Here is a 12135-nt window from a genome sequence, read left to right as displayed (position 1 = left end):
CCCCAAACGAAGAGCATGCCCTCATTTTCCATTTTTTTTACCACCACCAAGAGTGAGACTATAAATATTTTTGTATGAGACGTTTTCCTTATTATCTCCTTGGGGTATAAACTGAGGACTTTTTTTAAGGAGTTCACTGATGGCTTGTTCAACTTCTTTTTCTGAGATGGGATTATTTAAGTATCCTACTTCCTCTTTTGCTAATCTAGTGAAAAATACAGAATGTTTCATGAGTTTGAGTATCATTATTACACAGGAGCCATTCTAATATTCTCTGTATCATTCCAGTTTTAGTATATGTGCTGCTGAAACAAACAATAGTTACTGCTAAATACTGAGTAAAGAAATGCAAAAGTGATGTAGTCCCCTTCATCAGAAATTTATATCAATAAAATGAGAGAGAAGTTATAGGAGGGCAGTGATGTGACACAGTGGAAACAGTGGCAGATAGGTGAATAGATGGGCAAGTCACTTAACCTTTTGTCTCAGTTTCCTCATCTTTAAAATGTGCTAGAGAAGTAAATGACAAACAACCCCAATATTTGTGCAAAAAAAAATCACAAAAGAGGTCACAAAGAGTTGAGGAAAACTGAAAAACAGCTGAACAACAACATATATTGAGAAGTGCCTGTCAGGAAAAGTGTTTTTTTTTATTTTTTTCTAAAGGGATGGTAAGTGAAATACTAGAAAAGATAATTGACATGCTATTTCTGGAGGTAGTGATTGTGTTGTCTTTATTAATGTTATTAGGTCCATGGAAAATAGAGAGAGGGATGGGAGTTGTGGCAGTACACATGCCATGTGAAGAAAAATATAGCTGATATAGAGAAGCATGATTCGAGAACTATAGAAACAGTTCAAAGATGAATGGTAACTCTTGTTATGGTGTCTGAAGGTCTGGCTTATATGTTTAGCAGCAGCTCCAGTAGATGGGGAGATGACAGCTAGGTTGAAGAAACATGGTTCTCAAGTTGGAGTTCCAAGATGAATGACTTAGCGCTGGCTTCACAAAATTTGGCTGATAAACCATGGAAGATTCTTCTATTTGTCTCTGCAATGACAAAATGCAAGAGGATGAAAAATGTACATTTCCATAAGCATATTATAGGGAGAATCCTGTTAAGACATTAAGGCATTACCATTCACAAATATTTGCATGGATTTATTCCCTGCTAAATTATTTGGGGTGAGGTTGCTTTAGAGTCAATATAGGTGACACATTTTTCTCCCTTTCCTTTCATCTTCTTTAATTGCTTTGGTTTTCTTGCTTAGAAAGAGCTTACTTGCTTTCTTCACCATGACAGCCTACCTGAAATAACCCTCCTGTTTTGTCACTGAGGGAGATGTTGAGCATCTGTTACTATATCATCATCTTTTCTTTCTATGAAATAGCATATGTAGCTGTTTTCACTGAGTCTCCTCATTCCATCTTCAGCAAAAATGGTTGATCTCCCTTTTTTAGTGAGATAATCTGTTGATTTATGAAGTGGAAAAAATGTGCACATATATGTGTGTATATATGTATTTCTATATGTATATGTCCATAAATGAAATCTTGACAATAATACTCTAAACTATTTGTCAGTGTATCATCTATATTCATTTGGGGGTTGTTCTAGCATTCCAGAATGAGATACTCAGATCCCACAACATTTTTATTGACCCATACCTAGGTTAATTTGCAGTTTTATAATTGCTATTTTGTGGTATTTCCAGCTCTAGCTGTCTGTAGAAAGGAAGCCCATACTCTCTTCTATACTTTCCTCTCAATTTTAGGTGATATTAATCTTTTTCTTGACATTTTATGATCTGGAAGATTTCATGGATTCATTTCTTAATCATCTTAGATGTCATCAATCTATTTGATAGAGGTTTAGGTCATCAAATTGAATTGCATCAAGAAAATGAATAGTCTTTGAAAAAACAACTCCATAATATTGTTCCCCCAATAAAATTTTTTGACCACCTCATAAGTATATGGTCTTAAAGTTTCTGGTTTTATCAACTTATCAGCTAAGAATTTGGAAATAATAATAGCACAAAGCAGCATACTCAAGCCACGTTCTCAATTTGTTTTATTTTTTTTTGTCAAATTTCCTATTGTACAAAGTCTTAAAGAGGGAACATAGCCTAATTATTAGCTAAAGTGCTTGCTTATTATATCAGGGGCCTTGGTATTTTTTCCCAGCTTTGGAAATATACTGTGATTTTAGATTAATTATCCTTGTCTGTGCTTTAGTTCTGCCACAATAAGGGGAAGCCTTTTAACTGTACTACACAAATATGTTTTGAAGGTGAATGAACAAATAAGAAAATACATACTCAGTTTGTTATGGGAAACATAAATGTCACCAATCTTTGAGATTTGTTTCAATCTGCCTTTCCCATTACTCCAATCTGGAGCACACGAACTGTCTTACATATCCTAAAGCCCCATGTTTGGACTGGAATTCCTAGTCTATTTCTTTTACTCAGGAAATGCCTGGATCTTGTTAGCTATCTCAGCTTTTAAATATTGTGTAGGTCAGAATGTTCTCCAAACCATAGCTCATGGATATACCTAGGGGACTTCTTTCATTAGTCTGTCATTTAGCCAACTTGTAAAGGCAGTAAAAATAGTGATGAATTTGGAGTCAGAGAACTTTGATTCAAATTTATTTCCTGTTGTTTGCCATATTTTTTGTCTCTACCCCTCTCTCTTAACTCATTCTCCCTAACCTATAGCCCCATTGGCAGATTAAACCCCCCCCTTCAGAATGATAACTCTAAATCTCTTTTTGGTAGCTATTTTCATATTAGTATATGTTTCATATTTCCTGAACCCCTGTTTTCATGCTTTCCACTAAAAAATTACAAAACAGAAAGTCAAAACAAGAATAACTATAGTTTAACATACTGCCCTTAGACCCAGGTTCTCCTGTCCCAACAAAGCCCACGTCTTCAATGGGGAAAAACAGAAACAGTCTTAAAAGTCTCTTTGGAGTGAAACTCATGCATGAAGATCACAAACATAAACACAGAGCAGCTCACAGATCTGAAACCGTGAGCCTTGGCTTCCTTTATTTTTCTTCAAGAATGTGCCACAAAGAAGTTCATAGATGGATTTGGCCTCAGTCTGGGCCAGGCAAGTGGATTACAAAGCTGGGCTGCTTCATGGATGGATTGCTTCATCATTAAGATAAGCTTCTTGACAGTTAGACTGTTCTGTGACCAAGGCAAGTCATTCCTCTGCTAGCCTAAACTGTTCTACTTCCAGGATGCTCCATTCCTTTTCTGAGCATGGCAAATCCTGTGCTAGCTACTCTTTTCCTTTACTGGATCAAGTCATTCCTTTTTGATGCTGAGAGAATGCTGAGCTTCTGTGGCTAGGTTCTGAAGGTTTTCCACTTCTCAAGTATCATGTGAGAAGGAAAAAGAGTCTAACTTTTGGCAGTCAGCTTTTTGAGTCATGCGATGTCCATTGTATGCTTCAACATTGAGTGCAGTGTTTAGCAAAGGCTAAAAGGCTGTCTACCTCATTCCCATTTTCTCCCAGAAATGTCACAGGCTGGTTTCTTTCATGAGACACTGAGAGGTAAACTTAGGTGCTGTATAGAATAAGGGTGACATCAAAGATGGCAAAGCTGTAATGTTCATTTTATATTCCCCTCCACTTTCTGACCAAGATCTACAGAAATGGTGATTTCCTGGCTTCTGAGGAACTTTATTGGGAAGTGAATTTACTGTAGTATGGGAGGGCAAAGTCACTTGGAATCAAGGTGCTAAGGTTAATTAATACCTTGGCTCTCCCAAATACTAAACATGCTTTAAAGAAACTCATTTCATAGCTCTGAGAGCCTCAATTTGTTCATCTATATAATATTGAGAATTAAACTCTTATTTACTGTTTCATAGGATTGTTGTGAGGAGTGCATATGTGAAAAAAATGCTTTGTAAATCTTAAGGTTTTTTTTTTTTTAAGTGGAAATTATTGCTCTTCTATGAAGCAAATGTATGCTTTTTGGAGAGTGCAACAGATAGATGCAAGGCAAGTAGATGAATAATGATATGAGAGGAATCCCAGTACCTTGTTTCTAGTCTTGGCTCTGTCATTTCCCATTTTTGCAGTGCTGGGCAAGCTCCTTAATGACTTGGAGAGGCAGTTTCTTCCTCTGTAATATGGAATAACAAAACTTGAATTCTTCCACTCACCCTTCCCCTGATTCCTCATTGTGGTATAGAGGTAATCTTGGGTTATTATAAGCTATTTGTGGAGAGCAACAGGTCTAACATGTATCCATAAGCTTCAGAAATGGGATTACTGATGGATTATATATGTAGCATTAGCTTCATCATCAGAAGGTAGTTTACGAGCAGGATTATTATATTTCAGTCATAGCAACTAATGGAGAATCTCTATTAGTGTAAATAGGAATTATCACCTACATTTATGGATAGAACGGACACATTTATGGAATTCTAGATTCCTTTAATATGAAAGGAAAAAGTCCTCAATTTTCCTTATGTAGGAAATGATGAAAAATATTAATCAGAGAATTAAATGAAATAATGTCTATTAAAGTATTTGCAAGTGCTTATAATTGGAAGCTTTGAGGTGTTCTGGTGGGTGGGGTGGTGGAGGGCTGGGGAACAAATATAGAGAAATTTTTTTCCAACTTTGTTTCCTTGAAAAGGAATATTATGACAATCAGTTGAACTAATCCAATTTAATATTTTAAATAAATTTACATGTGTATATAATTACTACCCAGCAATAAATAGGACACATTAGAGTAAATGACATAATTTCACCACTATATCCTCTAAGACTATAATCAGAGTTACATGAAACAAAATTAAATTTCATCCTACAGGTAAAATATCTATTAATATGCAAAATTCATTGTGTTTAGCCTTTCATTTGTGGTTAACTGTGTGTAATCAATTTTAAGTTATTCCATTTATATTGTACCTATAAATGTTTTATGTTGTTGACCATAAAATTGGTCATTTTGCAATTTGAAACAGTATTGCCCCAATTTTAGACATTAAAAATAACTTTCATTGTAGACATTCACAAAGATGGGATTTTGCAAGTTTTTGAGATGAATTTATTTTAATGTGCACCATTACCATGTGCTAATTGATTAGCATGAAATATATTCCAAAATATTCTTTTACTACAGATCATTTTCTAAATAATACAGGGTGGATGTAAATAAATCTTTAAAGAAAATAATCTGCATATTTTCTGAATAGATATAAATTAATATTTGGAAAGCTGAATGTGCCTAGAGCTTACTCTGAATTCTTTACGTGAGGCTAGGTGTCTAATGATAGAGCTATACTAGGAGTGGGAAATTGTGAAGGGATGAGTGATTTTTTCCATTGAAGATATCTGTTTTGTTATATGGGGATTTTAGGAAAAAAAGAAGAGCCTAGAAAAGGGAAAACACATGATTATATAAATAAATTTATTAATAAAGGAAGGGAATGATGGGGAAGGAAAGGGGTTAATGCCCCATTTGACTATTAAACCCCCAGATACTTAACCCAATATAGTTTCTATACTAAGCTTAACCTATCTAAACTAAAATAAACTAAAAGTTAATAGATAAAGTCTAAACAGGAAGCCCAGATTCTCACTCTCTCCAGAGTCCTTGGTAGGTCAGGCTGCAGTAATCCAGTTGTAAAGTCCTTAGAAGATCCAGGAAAGGAGGAACTTCTCTTTCAAAATCACTCTGTCCACCACTGTCCACCAGGATGAATGGATATGTCCTCTCAATCTCTTCTTAATGATAATCTAAGGCAGGCATATTAAAAGATGGTTATTTCAGGGATCCTCTCTGATATACAGTTTCTGTGTTGAATCCAGCTTCAGAGAGAGGGTTGAAAGCTGTCCAACACTTTAGAATCTTGACCCAGCCAACTCTTACAGAACCTAGGCTTGAGGGATGTCAATCAATCTTTGCAACTTCTTTGCAACTTCCCTTGCTACAGTTTCCAAATAGGCAAGCCAACTGAATAAAAAATATTTATTGTCCAAATTATGATATACAATTGAATGGGTAATCCACTGAATCATTATAGATAAATTGGACTGATATTTGTAGATGAGCTTGGCCTCATTTGAATAAGAGCCAGAACTGGGCTAGATTTCATTGGGGAAACTGTAAACCTCTCCATGATCCTAAATTGCTTCCTGACATACAAATCCATCTTTGTAACAATATTCTTTTCTGGCACTGCAATCTGTATATCTTGGGATGCTATAATGTCCTTAGAATCAAAGAGTGGCAAAAAGAGAAATAGAGAGACATGATAGGAATATATAAACTGTTGCTTATCATCCTTAATGAGTAGTGCACAAGCAATAGCATCAATAATCCCATTCCATTAATATATAATCAGAAGAAGTGAATTTACCATGAAAGAAGAGGAAAGGATATCCAATAACAATGAAAAAAAACTTTTTAATACATAGAGGAAGCTCTCAATCCCATTGGATAAGTTTTGCATGGAATATTTATGGGAAAATAGAAGGCTTGTTCAGTTTATAATCTACACCTCTTGAGCATTCCTATCAATGGGCTCTTGAATTTATTCAAGTAGCATTGCAAGTCTGTACATATGCAAAATGATGACTGGTTACTATGATGTCATCACAATTTTATGAATTCTTTAATAAACATTTGCTCAACTGTATTCCATTTCCAATAAAGGAACCTTTTTTCTATACTTATGTTTGTGACATTTCTACATTCCACACCCATCCCAGGTCATGACAATTATTGGAATCATTTTGGAATTTATTATCAATTTCAGTTGATGACTCTCCTTTTCTTCTGGGATACCTTCTTCCACAGGGCTATGACTCTGATTTGGAAATCTCTCACTCTCATTTATATAATCTTAAAGAATGATTAAATATAAAAAATGGAAATTCAAAGAGGTGAACATTATATCTCTCTAGTCTAGAGTTATACTCTGAAATGTCTTAGCTCAATAAATTCTCCCAACACCCTTTTTAAGAAAGATCTTCCTCAGATAAATTAAGAAACAGCAAGAATAGCCTTTCTTTCCACTCTTTTATTTCCCCTCTATTTTATGTTTATGAGACTTTCCTTTTTTTTCATTTGTTTATGCTACTGCTGAATTTTAATGAAGATACAATGTCCAATCCAATCTGTTCAGTTCTCAGGTAATTGTTCAGTGTTCTTAAGCTCTAACTTGATAAGATAAATATAAGATGAATGAAGTGCCCCTGACTCCCACTAGCTATTTGAGGGACTATCAATATTTAGATGAGTGTTTTATACTTTGCAGGACCAACTGAGGTCAGTTAATAATAGGGTTGTAAATGACATTCTCTCAAGAGATGTCTTGTGTTTCCTACCATGGATAAGGCTATAAGGTGTCTCTTTAAGAGGCTTTTGTTTAATTTAACTCTGGAGTGCATGTATCTTTCAAAAGAGTTCTCAATAATAATTAATGAAGACAGATATAATAAAATATATTTTCAATGAGGCAGAAATTACTTAGATAACTCCATGAAGGCTTTGAAGACTAATTCAATATAAGTAGGCTACAGTAAAATAATTAAAAAGTAGCAGGAGATTGAATATTAAGTTAATTAGATGATAAGATAAAAAAAGCATTATTATGCTAAGATATATCCTTGCCAATTTTACATACTTAGGAATTGTATTAGTGGGGGACTTGAAGGAAGAACCAAAGTTGTTGAACACTTGGGGATTGAGTATAAGGTGACACTTCCTTCCTTCTTCCCCTTCCCCCAATTTGACCTGTTGAACAATGGAGTCAGTCTGACTAGACTAAAAGGGTAAGATTTTCCTTCAGCCTCCTTGAAATGATGGGTTTTTGAAGTTCCCCTCCTAACACATTGAATCTGATTCAAGTTTCTATTAAAAATCAAGATGACTATTCTATTTAGGTATAAACGGTTGACTGGTAATGAGGACATGGGGAAAAGGAAATCCCTAGCTATTTTGCCTATACAGATCTTGAGGGTTTGAACCAGTGAGTCTTCTTTAGAAATAAGCCCTGGGTTCCCCTACTGGAAAAAGAGAGTCTTTATCCTAAGCATTGTCACCTTTTGAGAGATAAGATCTTTTGCTGCTCAGGTAAAAGGATTTAGAGATTTGTGTATCTTCACAGTCAAGGGTAGTTCCCTTCTCAGTTCAACTAGCCCAAGACAAGAACTCCTGGTTTTTCCCCAACCGCCTTTTGAGCCTGGCTGGAAAGTTCCATACCATTCCCCAATGTCAGCTGGGGTTCCATCTGTTGTTCTTCTGAGACATTTCTTCAAAATTCAATTTTTTCATTGCTTCAAGTCTTTTCCTCTTATGCAATATATATGAATATATAAATATTTCATTTATATATTTATATATATTTCTCAAAGGCTGGGAATTGTACAATGTTAGCTCTCCCATTTCATTCTCTATTCACAAAATCTGAAAGTGACTAAGACAAATGCTCTAGATGGAACTAAGACAAATTTGGCTGGAGTATTCAAAATCTTATATTTCCATATTATACAGAATGAATAATAACAGAATGAAATAGGTCCTAAACCATAACAAATGCAGTTCCTAGCATATAGTAGGTATTAAATAAATATTGATTGATTGATCATTTCAATTTTCTAAGGCTCAATGACATTCCTTCTTGGGATAAAGGAGTTGGACATTCATTCATTCAATAAGAATTTATTATTTACATACTACTGTGCTATGTACTGAATACACAGAGAAATAGTCATTTCCTATAAGAATCTTATATTAAAATAACAATGTGTACATATTGAAGTATAATGAAAGGTGGGGCTAGCTAATAAACATCCAGTCTGTAAAACATTTTTGGATTTGTCCTTCCTAGTAGGTTATAGAGAGCATGCATAGGTGCCCTTTGCCTGTTTCCAATTCAAAATGTGGAAGTTTGGTAATTCTTTTTCTGTCTGTGAGTATAAGGGTCCAGTATGGAGTAGGGAGGAAACACCTTCATTTTGGAAGAAGAGCCAGAAAGATTGATGACTGGTGAAGAGTTTAGCTAGATGTGAATGCGTTAAAGGAATGATCTGTCTCTTTGACCCTTTCCTTCCTGATTGGAAATGAGACTAGGGTATGCTTGAACTAACTCCTGCTGACTTAAGAGAGTTAGCTGATTGTTTAAATTCTCAGTGTGAACATTTAAATCTCAGAAATAAGCAAATATTAAAAATCAGAAATTGATGTATTCATTTGTTGATCATGAACACATTTTCCCACCCAGGAAGTCAGTTGTTAAATTTTTATCAGCATACTCACTGGAATTAAGACAGAAGTAGTAAACTCCTGGTTGGGAGTTAAGGCAACTAACCAAGCCTCTGTCACCTAAGCAGGAGCTGGGCTTCTGGCCCTGTGGTCAAGGTTGTTGCCTGTAATTTATCCCTGGTTTTGCCCCTTGGAGCTCATTCAGGGAGGCTCTCAGATGAGTCTGTGGGGGAGGGGTGTTGGAGGTTGAGCTTCTCTGCCCTCTGAAGGCTTCTTATCTGTACTTATTGATGAGATTCAGCTAGGGCAGAGGAGTTGATCCACAAAACTGGCTATGCCTTGAAGCCAAAACCTCCAGAAAGGTGGGGGGTGAGGGGGCAAGATGAAGCCTTTCAGCTGAGTCTAGGCTGCCTGCTCTGTTCTTCTCCTCCAGCTGCCTCTAAGCTGCTTGTGTTCTATGCCCTGAGCCTTGCACAGCTTTGCTGGTAAGGTTCTCCCTCCCGACCTGTGTCCTAGCTGGCCCAGAGATATCAAGAACCACTAGAGGCTCAGCTCTGTAGGCAGGGCACGGTTCCTGGGACCTTCCTTCTTCCTTTTCCTTAAACCTGCATGTTCTAGAGTTCAGGCTTTTTGGGAGGTGTACCTTTTAAGTTGGGTCCAGGAGGGCGATTCCCTAGCTCTGTCCTTTTGTACGATTTGGTTTTCAGTCCACTGGAAGCACTGTGTTTTTGATTGGTGAGGAAGGGTTTATGGAGGCCTGAATTTTTGCTACCCCTAAGCCCCCATGTTGACTGGAATCCATGTTATGGGTTTTAACTAGTGTGTGATTAGTCTTTCACCTGTATGAATATGGTAGATAAAGAGTTGTGAGTTGCTATAATAATAAAATGTTTGATTTGCTAACCAGAAAACTCAAGAAAAAGATATTTAAGCTGTAAGAAGGTTGGTGAAGAGATTTGCTTAGATTTAGCCTGGGAAGAGTTGTTTTTGACATTGCTGGGCATAAAGCTGTATGTTCTTTTATATTCAAAACATGTTCATTTGTACAAATATAGCAAAGAAAATTTAGAGTCTGAATTTGGCTGGAACAATGCATACTCTTACCTCTTCCCAATCTGAGAGTTCTTTTGTATAAAACAAAATCTATAAACTATGTTATCTTGTTGGCAATGGATTTCTCTAATGTTTTGTCTCAGCTTTGCATATTTGAAAGATCACAAGTTTTGTAGCCAGTCTGCCTAATTTTGAACTGGATGGTCATGTTTGGGAAATAATTTAACTTCTCTGTACCTCAGTGTCTTTCACTATAAAGCATGGCTAATAAGCCTGCATCAGCACGTGGTTCATAGGATCAAAAGATAAAATCTATGAGGATCTTAGTAGAACACAGAGCATGTTACATATTATGAGTTATTATTTGTATTTACTAAAATTCAGCTCAAGGGACATCTTGGTATAGCAGTGTCCTTGATTACTTTTGACCCATGGTAGAGACTTGCTCACTCTGGAATGTCCTACTGCTGACTTGGAAAGGTTTGCAAGGGAAGCCTAAAGATAGAAAGTATGTGAATAATAAGAGGACTAACCTAGCTAATTGTAGAGTGAGTCATTACCAAAATAATTGTTTCATCACAACAACTCTTTGTATTTTTATGAATTTATTTTTTTCCAGATTGCATGTCAATACAATTTCTTAATATTAACTTTATGATGCTTTGTACTCCTTCATATACATATTTCTAAATTTGTCATATTATTTAAAAGAGACTAGTTGCTTATACTAGACAAAAACTCAAGGAGGAAATCAAGAAGGATATACTTTTATTGGCATTTTGGTTCTGTTCCTTCTATGGATAGGCTTTTTTTGTCATGAGTCACATGGGGTTGCCAAGGATTCTTGGCCTTATTGATAATGACAATAGTTGTTAGTCACAGTTGATTACATATTATTGTTATTACTGTGTACAACATTCTCCTGGTTCTACTTCACTTGGCATATCTTCATGTAAGTGTCTCCAAGATTTTTTTTTGTCATTAATCTGTTCATAATTTCTTATGACACAATAGCATTTCATTTCAAATGTATTCCACAACTTGTTAAACCATTCCTAAATTGATGAATCCTTTCAGTTTCCAATTCTTTGCCACTACAAAAAGTGATGCAAAAAAATATTTTTGTTCAGGTAGGTAATTTTCTTTAATCTTTAATCTCTTTGGGATACAGACCTGGTATTGCTGGGTCAAAGGGTATACATAGTTTTATGATCCTTTGGGCATGGTTCCAGGTTGTTCTCCAGAATGGTTTTATCAGTTCACAGCTTCACCAGCAGTGTTTTCATTTCCTAATTTTTCCACATCCCTTTCTATATTTATCATTTTTCTTTTCTGTCATGTTAGCCAGTCTGAAGGGTATGAGATGGTACCTCACAGTTGTTTTAATTTTAATTTCTCCAATTGATAGTGATTTGGATCTTATTTTAATGTGACTTAAGATAGTTTTCATTTCTTCATCTGAAAAATGCCTGTTTATATCCTTTGCCCATTTGTCATTTGGGAAATGCTTTGAACTCTTATAGATTTTATAAATACAGCTTTGAGAAATGTAGCCTCTGTTAGAGAGACTAGCTATAAAGATTTTCCACCCCCATTTGTTGTTTTCTTTTTAATATTTTGCTTTTGTTTGTGCAGAAATTTTAATTTAATATAATGAAAGTTAATTATTTTATATTTCATAATGTTTTTATGTCTTGCATTGACCTAAAATCTTCCTGTATCCATAGCTCTGACATGTATTTTGTATTCTCCTAATTTGTTTATGATATCACCCTTTATTTCTAAATCATGTATCCAATTTGACTTTACTTCGGTGTATGGCATGAAG

The 12135-nt window shown here is 35.4% G+C and overlaps 1 non-coding gene across 1 annotated transcript; it reads right to left on the bottom strand.

The window, feature by feature from the left end:
* Positions 1 to 211: 211 nt before the first annotated feature.
* LOC130455328 (U6 spliceosomal RNA) lies at positions 212 to 316 on the bottom strand. The gene has a single exon (XR_008913242.1). It is a non-coding gene; the product is annotated as a U6 spliceosomal RNA (small nuclear RNA).
* Between the last annotated feature and the right edge of the window lie 11819 nt (positions 317 to 12135).

Source organism: Monodelphis domestica, chromosome 6, assembly GCF_027887165.1.
Source record: "Monodelphis domestica isolate mMonDom1 chromosome 6, mMonDom1.pri, whole genome shotgun sequence".
NCBI lineage: Eukaryota > Metazoa > Chordata > Mammalia > Didelphimorphia > Didelphidae > Monodelphis > Monodelphis domestica.
This window is presented reverse-complemented; position numbering and strand designations above follow the sequence as displayed.